At 43.7% G+C, this 13,100-nt stretch overlaps 2 protein-coding genes across 3 annotated transcripts in view; one reads left to right on the top strand and one right to left on the bottom strand.

Moving 5' to 3' along the window:
• TMEM156 (transmembrane protein 156) overlaps positions 1-13,100 on the bottom strand; it is a 214,070-nt gene that overhangs the window by 69,721 nt on the left and 131,249 nt on the right. The gene's annotated exons all lie outside the window — the stretch shown is intronic.
• KLHL5 (kelch like family member 5) overlaps positions 6,740-13,100 on the top strand; it is an 87,039-nt gene continuing 80,678 nt past the window's right edge. The window contains exon 1 of one of the 2 annotated variants that reach the window (XM_032135848.2): positions 6,740-7,128. The gene's annotated coding sequence lies outside the window, so the exon portion shown is untranslated. The remainder of the gene's footprint in view (positions 7,129-13,100) is intronic. The other variant, XM_032135847.2, reaches the window with a different exon arrangement.

Here is a 13,100-nt window from a genome sequence, read left to right as displayed (position 1 = left end):
TAAAGTAAAATAAATTGCTCAGAGTCTGAAAGTATCAGGCCTAATGGATCCAGCCTCAGATAAAAAGAACTGGCTGCAACAAGAGAGCCCGTCTGACTCTAAGTAATAATACCATTTCTTGGTTTTCTTGGAGATAGAGCAGAGGAGCATGAAATGCTTGGTTTTGTTTGTTTGTTTGTTTGTTTCTTCCTTCTTTGTATTGCTTAGCCCATTGACTCTGAAGGTCTTCAAATGTGTACAGAGCATGCCACCTTCTATTCACTCACTGTTTTTGTATTTCAGGTCAGCTGCTTTTTACTTAGCTAGAATCTTTCCCCAAGAATTCTGTGCTAAGTATAGTCACTGAATATAGAATGCAAGTGTGAATACATGGATATGTGCTTTTACAAAGATGAACAAGATGGAGGTAGAAGAAGCTTCATAATTGATAAGAACTTTACAGTTTACATATCTGTGTGATTCATCTTTATTCATTCACTCCCTCATAACAAGTAGCAGTGTTTTCTATGCTGTAGCCCTCTTTATAATATTTGGTAAATATTTGTGATTTCTATACACAAACCGTCAGCACAGTAACAAACCTAAATGCTTAAACTTGTATAGCGGTTATGAACTTGTTCTCTCAGAACATGAAAACAGAAGTCATATTGAGTAGTTCTGTTCTGTTAGTGAATCAGGAAGTAATATATCAAATACAAAGATACGTCCTGGTACATTTTTTTTTTTTTTTTTTTTTGAGTCGGAGTCTCGCTGTGTCGCCCAGACTGGAGTGCAGTGGCGCGATCTTGGCTCACTGCAAGCTCCGCCTCCCGGGTTCACGCCATTCTCCTGCCTCAACCTCCCGAGTAGCTGGGACTACAGGAGCCCACCACCACGCCCGGCTAATCTTTTTTTGTATTTTTAGTACAGACGGGGTTTCACTGTGTTAGTCAGGATGGTCTCCATCTCCTGATCTTGTGATCTGCCCGCCTCGGCCTCCCAAAGTGCTGGGATTACAGGCGTGAGCCACCGTGCCCGGTCCATCCTGGAACATTTTTAACTCATGAGACATCAACGTTAATTAGTAGTCTTGCAACTGTTGTTTTCAAAATGTAAAATAATTATATAGAGATGCTGAAATAATTTTTTAATACATGAAAGTATGAAATAATTTTTTCAATGCATGGAAATAAATGCAAGAACTTTGTGTTCATAACCTTGTCCTTGTAAGTTTCTGAAATCCTAAGTTAATGAACTTCTAAAGTTTAATGAAACTCGTAGTAAAACACTATAAATTAGAGGAAAGGTCCTGTCTGTATGTTATAACACTCAGGGGAAAAATGGCCATACTCAAATAAGTTGTTGTTTGTAAAGACTTCATAGGCAGGGGGGAGGGTGGATTTCATTCATTCATTCATTCAGAAATATTTCTGAGTGCCTGCCATCAAAAACCTCTCAGCTAGTCAAGGAGACAGACAACTAAGCCAATGTTCACAGCCCATTGAGTAACTGCTACAATGAAAGGGGCATCCAGTGTACTTTGGGGGCACAAAGAAGGAACTCGCTCAGCTTGGAAAGTTCAGGATAAGGATCGCCAGAGGAGGTGACCCTGGAGCTGAGTCTTGAGGGGTAGCAGATATTGGAAAGAAGGGTATTTCGGAAGGAGGAAACTTACTTAAAAGCACAGCTGTGGGAGAAATGATATGTTCTCGATGCTGCAAATAGTTCAGAATGGACATAGGGCTAAATAGGTAGATAGGGGTTAGATTACAAAGGACCTTACAACAATGCTAAGGTATTTGAACTTTACCTTTAAAGCAATAGAGTCACTAAAGCATGTTAAACACGGTCCTGAGGGATGAATAGAATTAAATTTGTATTTTAGAAAGGTTAAGGAGACTGGCAGGAAGTATGGAAAGTCTTTTTGCAAAGACCTTTTTATTCAGTCAGTAACTATGGCCTGGTTATAGGAGACCTACTTATGAATGGGTGAATGGAAATATGTGCATGAGAGAATGCACATTCCTTCCCCATGTCCCCAGTGCTGTGTTGGGCAGTTCTTTCGGGAATGCTCTGGGGACTGCAAGGAGTGGCCTGACAGTGGGCCGGTAACGACCTTCCCAACACGTGTAAAGAGTGAGTCTCACCCGAAGAAGTAGCTCACATATTAGGACAGTCACTATAGTCCCACAGTTTGACCTGACTATGCAATATCCCTCTAACCAGAAGAATGGGGACAGAGGACAAGTGGGGCTTTTAGTCTTGGCTGTGATTGGGACAGGCTTGTGGCGGCCATGTGAAAGACAAAAAAGTGGGCCAGGCGTGATGGTCCATGCCTGTAATCTCAACAATTTGGGAGGCTGAGGAGGATCACTTGAGCCTGGGAGTTTGAGACCAGCCTAGGCAACATAGTAAGACTCCATCTCTACAAAATAAATAAATAAGATTAGCGGGCATGGTGGCTTGTAGTCCCAGCTATTCGGGAGGCTGAGGTGGGAGGATCGTGCCACCGCACTCCAGCCTGGGTGACACAGTAGGACCCTGTCTAAAAAGAAAAAAAATAATAAGACAGAAAAATGACCTTACTGTGCAGAGAAAGAAAGAGAGCCTAGAGGGAAGGAAACTAGTCAGGTTGCCTGCAAATTTATATCTCCCCTTGGGGATGGAAGTTTGTTCCTGGAAGACTGGAAACTGAGAAGAGAAGCTGGGCAAATGAATAAAGTTATCAGTGTTGCTTACATTTTCCATAATATAGTAATAATTTCATTTTTATTCTCCTTTAGATTTTAGCAAAGTTCACTTAGAAATTCTAGATTGGTTTAGCTGTGGTGAAGAGAGCTGAGGCTGGGTGTGGTGGCTCATGCCTATAATCCTAGCACTTTGGGAGGCCAAGGCGGGCAGATCACGCGGTCAGGAGATCGAGACCATTCTGGCCAACATGGTGAAAACCCGTCTCTACTAAAATACAAAAAGTTAGCTGGACATGGTGGTGCGGGCCTGTAGTCCCAGCTACTCAGGAGGCTGGAGCAGGGGAATCACTCGAACCCAGGAGGTGGAGGTTGCAGTGAGCCGAGATCACGCCACTGCACACCAGTCTAGCAACAGCAAGACTCTGTCTCAAAAAAAAAAAAAAAAAAAGCTAAGGAAATTCTCTTTCTTGTCTTTTTTTCTTTTTTTGTATTTGGGCCAAATTGACAGGTGAACCAAGAGAAACCAGAGTGAGAATATAAGGTAAACTTCAAGGGACACACTTTTAGTTGGGTTTACTTGGCCACTTTTCTCTCCTGATTTGGAGATTTGCTTCCCAGGGGTATGATCTGGTCATATTTATATAGCTCTCTATTTTAATGAGACTGATTCCACAGGAGGCTGTTCATGTCAGAACTTGGAGAGCAGAAATACTACTAAAAGAACTCCTAAGTCCTTTAAAAAAGATCACATTCCTGGGATCCAGATTTTGAACATACATACTGTATATAATCATAGTTTAATCTTTTAATCCTCCACACCCACACACCCACTAGGCAGAGCACAAAATGAAAAATCAAACCGTTTCTTCATTAAGCGCATTTACATACTAGGGTTAAGTTCTCTTTACTATCTATTGGTATTAGATTTTAACCAGACTAAAACATTGTTAACCTTATCATCATAATTATCAATTAAAATTATTTAAGCATTCACAAAAGACATCCATCCTACTGACATCATGTATCAAATTATCAGTAGAGTTGTCAAATTTTCTGATTATGGCTGTGTTTCCTCTCATGGAAAATTATTAAGACTTCCACAGCATGTATTGATCCATCATTCCCTCTGATTCTATAGATCCATTTATGGGCGAAGTTGTAAGATCTCAGCGTAAATTCTTAGCTGTGAATGCTTCTTCAAATCCTGTTCCTTAGTATTGCCAGAATGAGAGATAAAACGCCTTTTCAACTTCTACGTTTTTTTCTTTTGAGATGAATCTCGCTCTGTCTCCCAGGCTGGAGTGCAGTGGCTCAATCTCAGTTCACTGCAACCTCTCCCACCCAGGTTCAAGCAATCCTCCTGCCTCAGCCTCCCAAGTAGCTGAGATTACAGGCACCCATCACCACACCCAGCTAATTTTTGTACTTTTGGTAGAGGCGGGGTTTCACCGTGTTGCCCAGGCTGGTCTCAAGCTCCTGACCTCAAGTGATCCACCCACCTGAGCCTCCCAAAATGCTGGGATTACCTGCATGAGCCACCACTTCCGGCCAAATTCTACTTTTAAATAAGGTAAATGTGGGCTGTGTTTTAGACCTTATTAATACATCTAAGTCATATGATTCAGTTATAAGATAAATTGCATGAAAGCTGTTTGGCCATTACAAAAGGAATACTAGCTATCTCTCCTATTTGGGTTCATTAATTCATTCAAAAAATATTTGTTGATTATCTACTATATGACAGACATGGTGAATAATAGGCACTGGAGATTTAAAAGTAACAAAACAAAGCTCTGCTCTCATGAAGTTTACATTCCAGTGGGAGTACAGAGATAAACAGATGTATATGTCAGGTGGTGCTCAGTGCTCAGAAGTGAGGAGTTGGGGGGCGGGTTACAGGTTTACATGGATAGTCACGAAAAGTGACATGATGGAGGAGGGAGTTAGCTGTGAGAACAGCTAAGAGCCTGCTAGACAGAGGAACATGTGAAGGCTGCATGGGCAAGCACTTGGCCTGTTGGCAGAAGAGGAAGGAATCCAGTGTCTGGGAGTAGCGTGAGAGCCCATGGAGGCAGCCAGATCACAGGGGATGTTTTATTTAATTGTTTTTACTGGGCTTATGGAGCAAATGAGCTGAAAATACAGATCAGTAAATAAAATAGGTTTCAGGATAGAACAAACAATATATTTCACCAGGAAAAAAAAAAAGATCATGTACGGGAATGCCTATTTCTTTCTTTCTTTATTATTATTATTTTTTAGATGGAGTCTTGCTCTGTCACCAAGCTGGAGTGCAATGGCACAATCTTGACTCACTGCAGTCTCCACCTCTCTGGTTCAAGTGATTCCCCTGCCTCAGCCTCCCAAGTAGCTGTGATTACAGGCACGCACCACCAGACCCAGCTAATTTTTATATTTTTAGTAGAGACGGGGTTTCACCATGTTGGCCAGGATGGTCTCGGATCTCCTGACCTCGTGATCCACCTGCCTTGGCCTCCCAAAGTGCTGGGATTACAGGCATTAGTCACTGCGCCTGGCCAGGAATGCCTATTTCTTAAATCAGGAATTTTTACTGCAATTGTAATCTGCTTAGATCACAATGCTTTTCTAGTCTTTCTCATTATAAACCTGAAAGAAAAATGCTGAACTAAAAATCCAAAACTGAACAAGTAACTATGAGCAGGGAAGAAAAAAAAAAAAACCAACTATGAGAAGAATGTCATTTGCTGTTAATGTACACAAAGGTAAACACTGAAAAATCCAATAAGGGCTGAAACGTAGTACCAAATTCCAAAAATTCAAGCAGTGGGTTTGTTTACACGATTGTCTTTTGTATTTAAAAACAAAGTTACTGAGGTAATTTTTATCTATGGGCACAGGTGTCATTGCACAGGAGGTGGAGAGTGTCTCTTCCACATAGCTCCGATAAAAAATGTATCTTGTACTTTGTGGTTGGAACCCTCCTTGGGAGAGTTTGTGATGTATCTTTTTCCTGACTGGAACAATCTTAAATTGTCTCATCTGCTTCCCTTTGAACTAGCAGTCCATGTCAGTACTTCATTCTTTTACATCATACTGTTTTTTCCTAACCACTTCCCCAAGTGGAAGTGCACAAAACATCCCTAAATAGATCTCCCAGCCACCTCAGGCTGCTACCACAATTTGGTTATGTTATTTGACTATCAGTCTTCTGGACCACTTGCTTTGCTTGCATTGGGTTTTTATTATGGAGATAAACTGGAGATCTCCTGAACAAATGTCATTTGGGGGGGAATGACCACATTCAACCATCACGGACACAGAGCATACAGCTAACTCAGAGTAGCAAACACTAATCTACGAATAATGAACATAGGCATTATTTTAAGAACCAAAAGCACATGGGCATTTGGTTTACACATCACTCAGAGGCAAAGTAAGGAAATCCCTCCCTTCCTAATGCATCATGAGCTACTGGGGGCAGGGACCATAGCTGTTTTGCTCAAACCTGATGATGAATTAATATGTAAAGTACTTTAGTGTTTTCATAAGGCGCCAAATAAATTAGTTGTTATTCTCACAACCTAGCATATAGGAGTTCAATGTTGGGTAGAGGAATGAATAAAGAACCTACTTTTTCAGATTCTTATTATTCCACCACTGGAAAACAATGATTATGGTCACAGTGCTGAGGATCGTAATTGTGATGCCACAAACCCACCACCTAGAGCACAATAATTATCAGATTATTGCAAGGGGAATGGCTACTGAGGCTGGAGAAGGGAGGCGAGTCTTGGTGAGTTCCCTCTAAGCTCTGAGACAACAGAGGCCGCCTCTCTCACGGCCTTCCAGCCCTGCAGAGGGACCTCTGCCTAACTTCCACCCCCAGGAATTCCCCTAACCCCAGTTTCAAGGGGCGGGGAACAACCAGAATCTTTGTCAGGTCCTCTACGCCACGCCCCCTCCTCGCCAGAGTCCCGCCCAGCCTGACGTCCCCTTCCCCCACTAGCTCCTCTCGCCACAGACGCTCCCCTTCCCCCACCCCCTTCCCCGGCTCGGGCCGTCCCCACGCCGCGCAGGAGAGCATAGAAACCCCTGGCGGGGCAGTGGCGGCCGCGGTCTCTCGGGGCGCGCGGCCCGGCGAGGGGGCGGGGCCTGGCGGTAGGGGGCGGGGCGGGCAGCTGATGGCGACGCGCCGGGACTGACGGGCTAACCGGTTCCCGACCCCCGCCTACTCGCCCGCCCCCTCCGGGGCCGCCCGGGAACTCTGACCCCCCGGCCTGGCGCCGCCTGACGGAGCGGGAGTGGCCCGCTCCCGGCCGGCCGGCGCCGGGGGTGAGGCAGCCCGGACGGGTCTAGGGGCCCGCGAGGGGCCGAGCATCCCACTCAGCTCGCCGGCCGCGGCCCCCGCCTCCCCCGCTCCTCCCGCCAGACCGCCCCGGCCCGCCGTGACCCCCGGCAGCCTCCGGAGCCCGACGCGGTAAGTGAGACTTCCTCCTCGGCGTCGGGGAGGGGGCCGCCTCGGGCAGGGCCCGCTCCCCGCCCCCACGCGACTCTCACGCCCCGCCGCGGCCGCCCCGAGCGCGCCGCGCGCGAAGACGCTGCCCCTCCGGGAGGCGGCTGCGAGGCCCTCCGGTCCGGAGGGGCTGGGCCGAGCGGGGGCCTCCCCACACCGCGCCCGGGGCTCGAACCCCGGCCCAGCCTCCCCGCTGCGCACCCCCGAGCGCCGGAGCCGGAGCCCGGGCCGCCCTGGAGTTGTGGAAAGTTGTGGACGCGGCGCTGGTGGCCGGCAGTGAGGAGCGGACTGCGGTGCACACGTTGCTGCTTTCCCGGACTGTCCCTGCCAATAAAACAAACTGGAAACCATTTCGGATTTTTTTTTCCCTCTCCTTATTACTTGCAGGCAATTTTGACCTAAGTTTTTAAGCTTTTCTTTTAAATAATAGCCTCGCCCCCGGAGTGTGGAGAATAAGGCGCGGACTTCATTTTCCCGACACCCGGCGTGCCTGGTGAAACTTCTGCATTTAGGCATTTATTTCAGTGCATACTCTGGGATCAGAAGCTGGCGGGAAAAGTTTGCTGTGTCAAGAGAGTAAAGCGTTACTGTCGTTTTTTATCGCTTCATTTCATTTTCAAAAATATTCTTTAGTAGTCGACAAGCTCACAGAATTCAAAAGGTATAAAAGGAACAGACAGGCTCTCCCAACCCATCCCTGCACCCTCCCAATATTCTGTTTCTGTTGTCTTCTTCCATAGGTTAGATGTGCAGATGCCCCTCCTGCTTGATTTGGAAAATGGAGCTGCTGTTACGTGCCTGGCATCTGCTGGTGCTAAATAAATGTTGATTCTCCTTCCTGTTATTAGACCTCTGGCGGCAAAACACCAATCATGACCTTTTTTTTTTTTTTTTTTTTTTTGTGATTTTCAGCATTTACAGATTGGACTGCATTGTGAATGTGTATATCCTATTGGCTTGTTATGACTTAAGTGAATACTTTTACACAAAGATGAATACACTGACGTTGTTGGGTAATTGGGCAGGGAGGGCAGAATCAACATGAAATTGTAAGAAGATGCAATATGTACAATATATAGTTCCAGAAACTATATATTTGAAGCAATCTAGCGACCATGTAGTACCATAGGATAAAACAAACTAAATGGGAAAATTGAGGTAGAGCAGGAAAAGAAGAACACAAAGTCAAGGAAAAAGATAATACCAAGTTCCTATTTAAAAGATCCTGTACTAGCGATGAGTCACAGTTTGGGCCTTGGGCTTCCTGGGAGCTAGGTAAAAAGAGAAAAAGGAAAAACGTAAGTTTCAGCCTGTTTTGTCTGGACGCGGTGACTCACACCTGTGATTCCAGCACTTTGGGAGGCCGTGGCGAGCGGATCGCTTGAGCTCAGGAGTTCAAGACCAGCCTGGGCAACATAGTGAGACCCCTGCTCAAAAAGATAAAATAAAATAACAAAGTTCCTTTTGTTTCTAATTCCAAGATTAGAAGCAAATCAGTTCTGCCCTAAGCAAGGCGTTTTCCAGTAATGAGGCCTGAGAGGCGTATTTTCCTCATGGGCCCTAATGAAAAAAGGAGATATGGGATGAAGTTGACAATAGCTTTAAAACACCCCTAAGGAAAATAGTGAATTTTGCACAACAGTGTTTTTCAATATAGGAGAGTGATGAAACTGTTAAGTTTTCTGAAGGAGTGGAGTCACTTGATCCATTTATAACATTTAGAATGATCTAGAACAGTATTTCCCAAACTGTGTTCTAAGGAATGAGAAAATATTTCCTTTCTTGCAACAAGATTCTGAGCTCAAGTAAGTTTGAGATAACTAGATTAGAAAATTGGTTTTACTACAGAATTTCTTGGAGATTTACTATGGTAATGTTCAAGTTGCTATTTTAAAGAGGGATATATTTTGTAATCCTTTCCAAATCTATAGGACTATGTAACACAAATTGAGGACCACTGAACCTATAAAAATAGATGAATTAGCTGGGCATGGTGGCTCACGCCTGTAATCCCAGCAGGAGGCCGACCGAGGCAGGTGGATCACTTGAGGTCAGGAGTTCAAGACTACCCTGGCCAACACGGTTAAACCCCGTCTCTACTAAAAATACAAAAATTAGCCAGGTGTGGTGGCACGTACCTCTAGTCCCAGCTACTAAGGAGGCTGAAGGAGGAGAATCGCTTGAACCCGAGAGGCGGAGGTTGCAGTGAGCTGAGATGGTGCCACTGCACTCCAGTCTGGGCACCAGAGTGACATTCCCTCTCAAAAAATAAAAATAAAAAAAGATGAGTTATCTATTCTTCAGGCAGTTCTTCATTAGTATTTCTTACAACTGAGGTTCAGTGAGAATTAGAAAGCAAAGAGTTGAAGTTAGCTAATTTGGTAAGGACCAAAGTGAAGATAATCTAAAAGTCAGGATTTTAACATACTGTATAGCAAAGGAGAACCCTACTTTCCCCCGAATTCTTTCACATTTCTTCATTGTTCTGCAAGTTGCCTGTTGAAGGACCTCTAGGGCACCTTCTTGTTCTGTGCTTCAGGGTGCTTAGTGTCTATGAATTAGACTAGGCATAGGCAAGTTGAAGTCCTTGAGGAAGGACTTTATTCTTGGATGTAAATATGGGATTGACATTTTTTATCACAAACACTATTTGTACTGTTAATTTACTATCAAATCATAAGCATTCCATAGCTATGAGAAACCTAAGAAAACACAGTACAGAGTGGAAAGAGCGAAGATTTGAAGCCAGAAAGTCTGGAATTGTGTCACTGCTGTACGTGCAGGGTTGTTTCCAGCAGGTTGATGAACCTCCCTGAATCTATTTCCTTATTTGTAAAATTAGAATGATGAGAGCACATAAATTCATTTATAGAATAAATGTTGAGAATCTACTAGGGACTGGGTAGTAGAAAAACAGCTTTAAGAGAACAAATGAAATAATGTATCAAGAATCCTTCACTGTCTAAATTTATTCCATTCCTGAGTGCAGGTGGCAAGAGTATGGAAGGCAAGGAATTGCACCTATCCAAATGTATTTGGTTCCAGAGTTCGAGATGGCAAGTACAGAGAGTTGAGAGAATGAGGTGTTGGTCCAAAAATTTATCAGAATCCGTTCGGTTCCTGTGTTCGGATGATGAGTTTGGATAATGAGGGGTACTTCCATTCCAAAGTATTCTCTAAATGATAGTGCTATACAAAATGATACCGTTCTGAAAATAGAGGGCCAGAGCTATTCATTGCTTCACTCCATTTATGAGAAAGGGGTTTGCTGAGTATACTAGGCAGGATGGATTATGCTGTAGTAACAAAAGAACTCTCACATCCTATTGATTTTAAACAGCAAAGATTTTTTTCTGTTACACTACATGCTGAATGAGGTCAGCAAGAGAACTCCGTTGCAAATGGTCAGTCTCAGACTGTCGGAGGCTGTATCTCAACACGTGCTTCCACAGTTGTTAGGACAGGGAAAAGAATGTGGTGATTTTACATTGGCTTTTTTTTTTTTTGAGATGAAGTTTCACTCTTACTGCCCAGGCTGGAGTTCAATGGCATGATCCCAGCTCACTGCAACTTCTGCCTTCCAGTTTCAAGCGATTCTCCTGCCTCAGCCTGCCGAGTAGGTGGGATTACAGGCGCCTGCCACCATGCCTGGCTAATTTTTGTATTTGTAGTAGAGACGGGGTTTCATCATGTTGACCAGCCTCATCTCCAACTCCTGACCTCATGATCCACCTGCCTCAGCCTCCCAAAGTGCTGGGATTACAGGCGTGAACCACCACACCTGGTGTACATTGGCTCTTCAGGGCTTCTGTCTGGAAGTGACACATAACTTCCACTGCTATTTCATTGGCCAAGAGTCACTTGACTACACCCAACTTCAAGGAGATGGGGAAATGCATTTCTACCATGTGCCCAGAAAGAGGAGAAGTGGAATCGTCTGTGAACAGTCTTAATGACTACTAAAGAGGCTTCAGAGTCCCATGAGCTAACACAGAATCTGAATAAATCAAAAGCCAAATATGTCAGTACAGTATTCTATTTAGAAAATAGAAAACAGCATTTCTTTGTGTATGTGAGTGTGTTTAAACAGAATTATGCTAATGAGAATTATAAAGAACATCTTTTATTAGTTTGAAATGAAATGCTTTTGAGAACTCCACAATTAGGTTTGTTATTTTGGCCAAATGAATTTCATTCTTTTTAAATTGTATGTCCATTCAATAAACATTTGTTAAATGTGTATAAGGGGCCAGGTGTAGTATATAGGGCCAGGTGTAGTATATGTGGAACAAATGTGTATAAGGGGCCAGGTGTATAAGGGAAGGCTCAAGACTGTGCAATCCCAGCACTTTGGGAGGCCAAGGTGGGAGGATTCTTCAGTCCAGGAGTTTTGAGACCAATCTGGACAACATAGCGAGACCCTATAGCTACAAAAAATAAATAAAATTAGCTGGGTGTAGTGGCATGTGCCTCCAGTCCCAGCTTCTGTGGGGGCGGGGGTAGGGAGGTGAGATGATTGATCGTTTGTGCTTGGGAGGTTGAGGCTGCAGTGAGCCATGATCAGGCCACTGCACTCCAACCTACGGGACAGCAAGACCTTGTCTCAAAAATAAGTAAATAAATAAAAGTGTATAAGGCACTGTGTTAGGCCTGTGAGGATAAAAAGATAAATGAGGGTCGGGCACAGTGGCTCACGCTTTTAGTCCCAGCACTTTGGTAGGCTCAGGTGGGCGGATCACCTGAGGTCAGGAGTTTGAGACCAGCCTGGCCAACATGGTGAAACCACATCTCTACTAAAATTACAAAAAAAATTAGCTGGGCATCATGGTGCACGCCTGTAATCCCAGCTACTCTGGAGGGTGAGGCAGGAGAATCGCTTGAACCCGGGAAGCAGAGGTTGCGGTAAGCTGACATCACACCACTGCACTTCATCCTGGGCGACAGAGTGAGACTCCATCTCAAAAGTAAATAAATAAATAAATAAATGGGGAGTTTACAATCCCAATAGAAAATAGCTATGCTTGAGTTTTCTCTCCCTTTCTCTTTAAGGCATCATTTACAGTATGTAAATGATGTGTATACACGCATATATAAAATAGTGAAAAATACTAAATATATAAACTGTTATACTTTGTTCCTCTCTGCCTTTTTGGACTTAAGGAGTTTTTCATGACAAATTAAACAATATTACTTAAACTAGCATAAGCAAAAGGAATGTTATGTTAGAAAAGGAATATAGTTTGTATCAGAGTCCAAGGGCAAGAAGTGCAACTGGGCCTCAAAGCAACTGGCACCAATAACAGAAAGCTAGGAGCTAAGGCTACTTTGTCTCTCCAAGTCTATATGATTTCTTGCTAGTGTCTCTGCACATGTATTTCTTTCTTCTTTTTCTCTATTGATTAATTTTTCTCTATTTTGCTGTTACATGGATGTTTTAATCTAAGAGTTTACGAACTTGAAACTAGAGGCTTTAGCAATTTCAGACAATCTAAAAATTTTTAAGTGCATTGTCTTTGTAAGCTCTTAACCACCAGACTTAGGAAATAATGCAGTTGACTCTAAGGTATAACAAATTAGTGTAACTGACAACTTTATAGTAGAGAAAGAGGCAGTTACAATAGCTTTCAATCAAAGAAACTGAGGTGCCATGGAAAGTTCCACACAATTAACATCAGCTTGCAAATTCTAGTGGGACAGGCTGATTATGATAATCAGGATAAGAAGGTATAACTGGATCTGACTTAAGTAACTACGATATTCCCTCCCTGAACACTGGCAAACGCCATCTCCACTGTAATCCTTTCATCCATCCCTACTTCCTCGCCCAGGGTAAGGATTGACTGAATTGTCTAACTCGTATAAGTCATCTGCTTGGATCCTGATACAGAGCTTCCTGGCTTCTCCTCATGGGTAATAATGCAGGAAGAAGGGCACAT

The sequence above is a fragment of the Hylobates moloch genome, unplaced genomic scaffold, assembly GCF_009828535.3.
Source record: "Hylobates moloch isolate HMO894 unplaced genomic scaffold, HMol_V3 SCAFFOLD_17, whole genome shotgun sequence".
Lineage (NCBI taxonomy): Eukaryota > Metazoa > Chordata > Mammalia > Primates > Hylobatidae > Hylobates > Hylobates moloch.
Note: the sequence above shows the minus strand (reverse complement) of the source record. Positions and strands in the feature narration are given on the sequence as shown.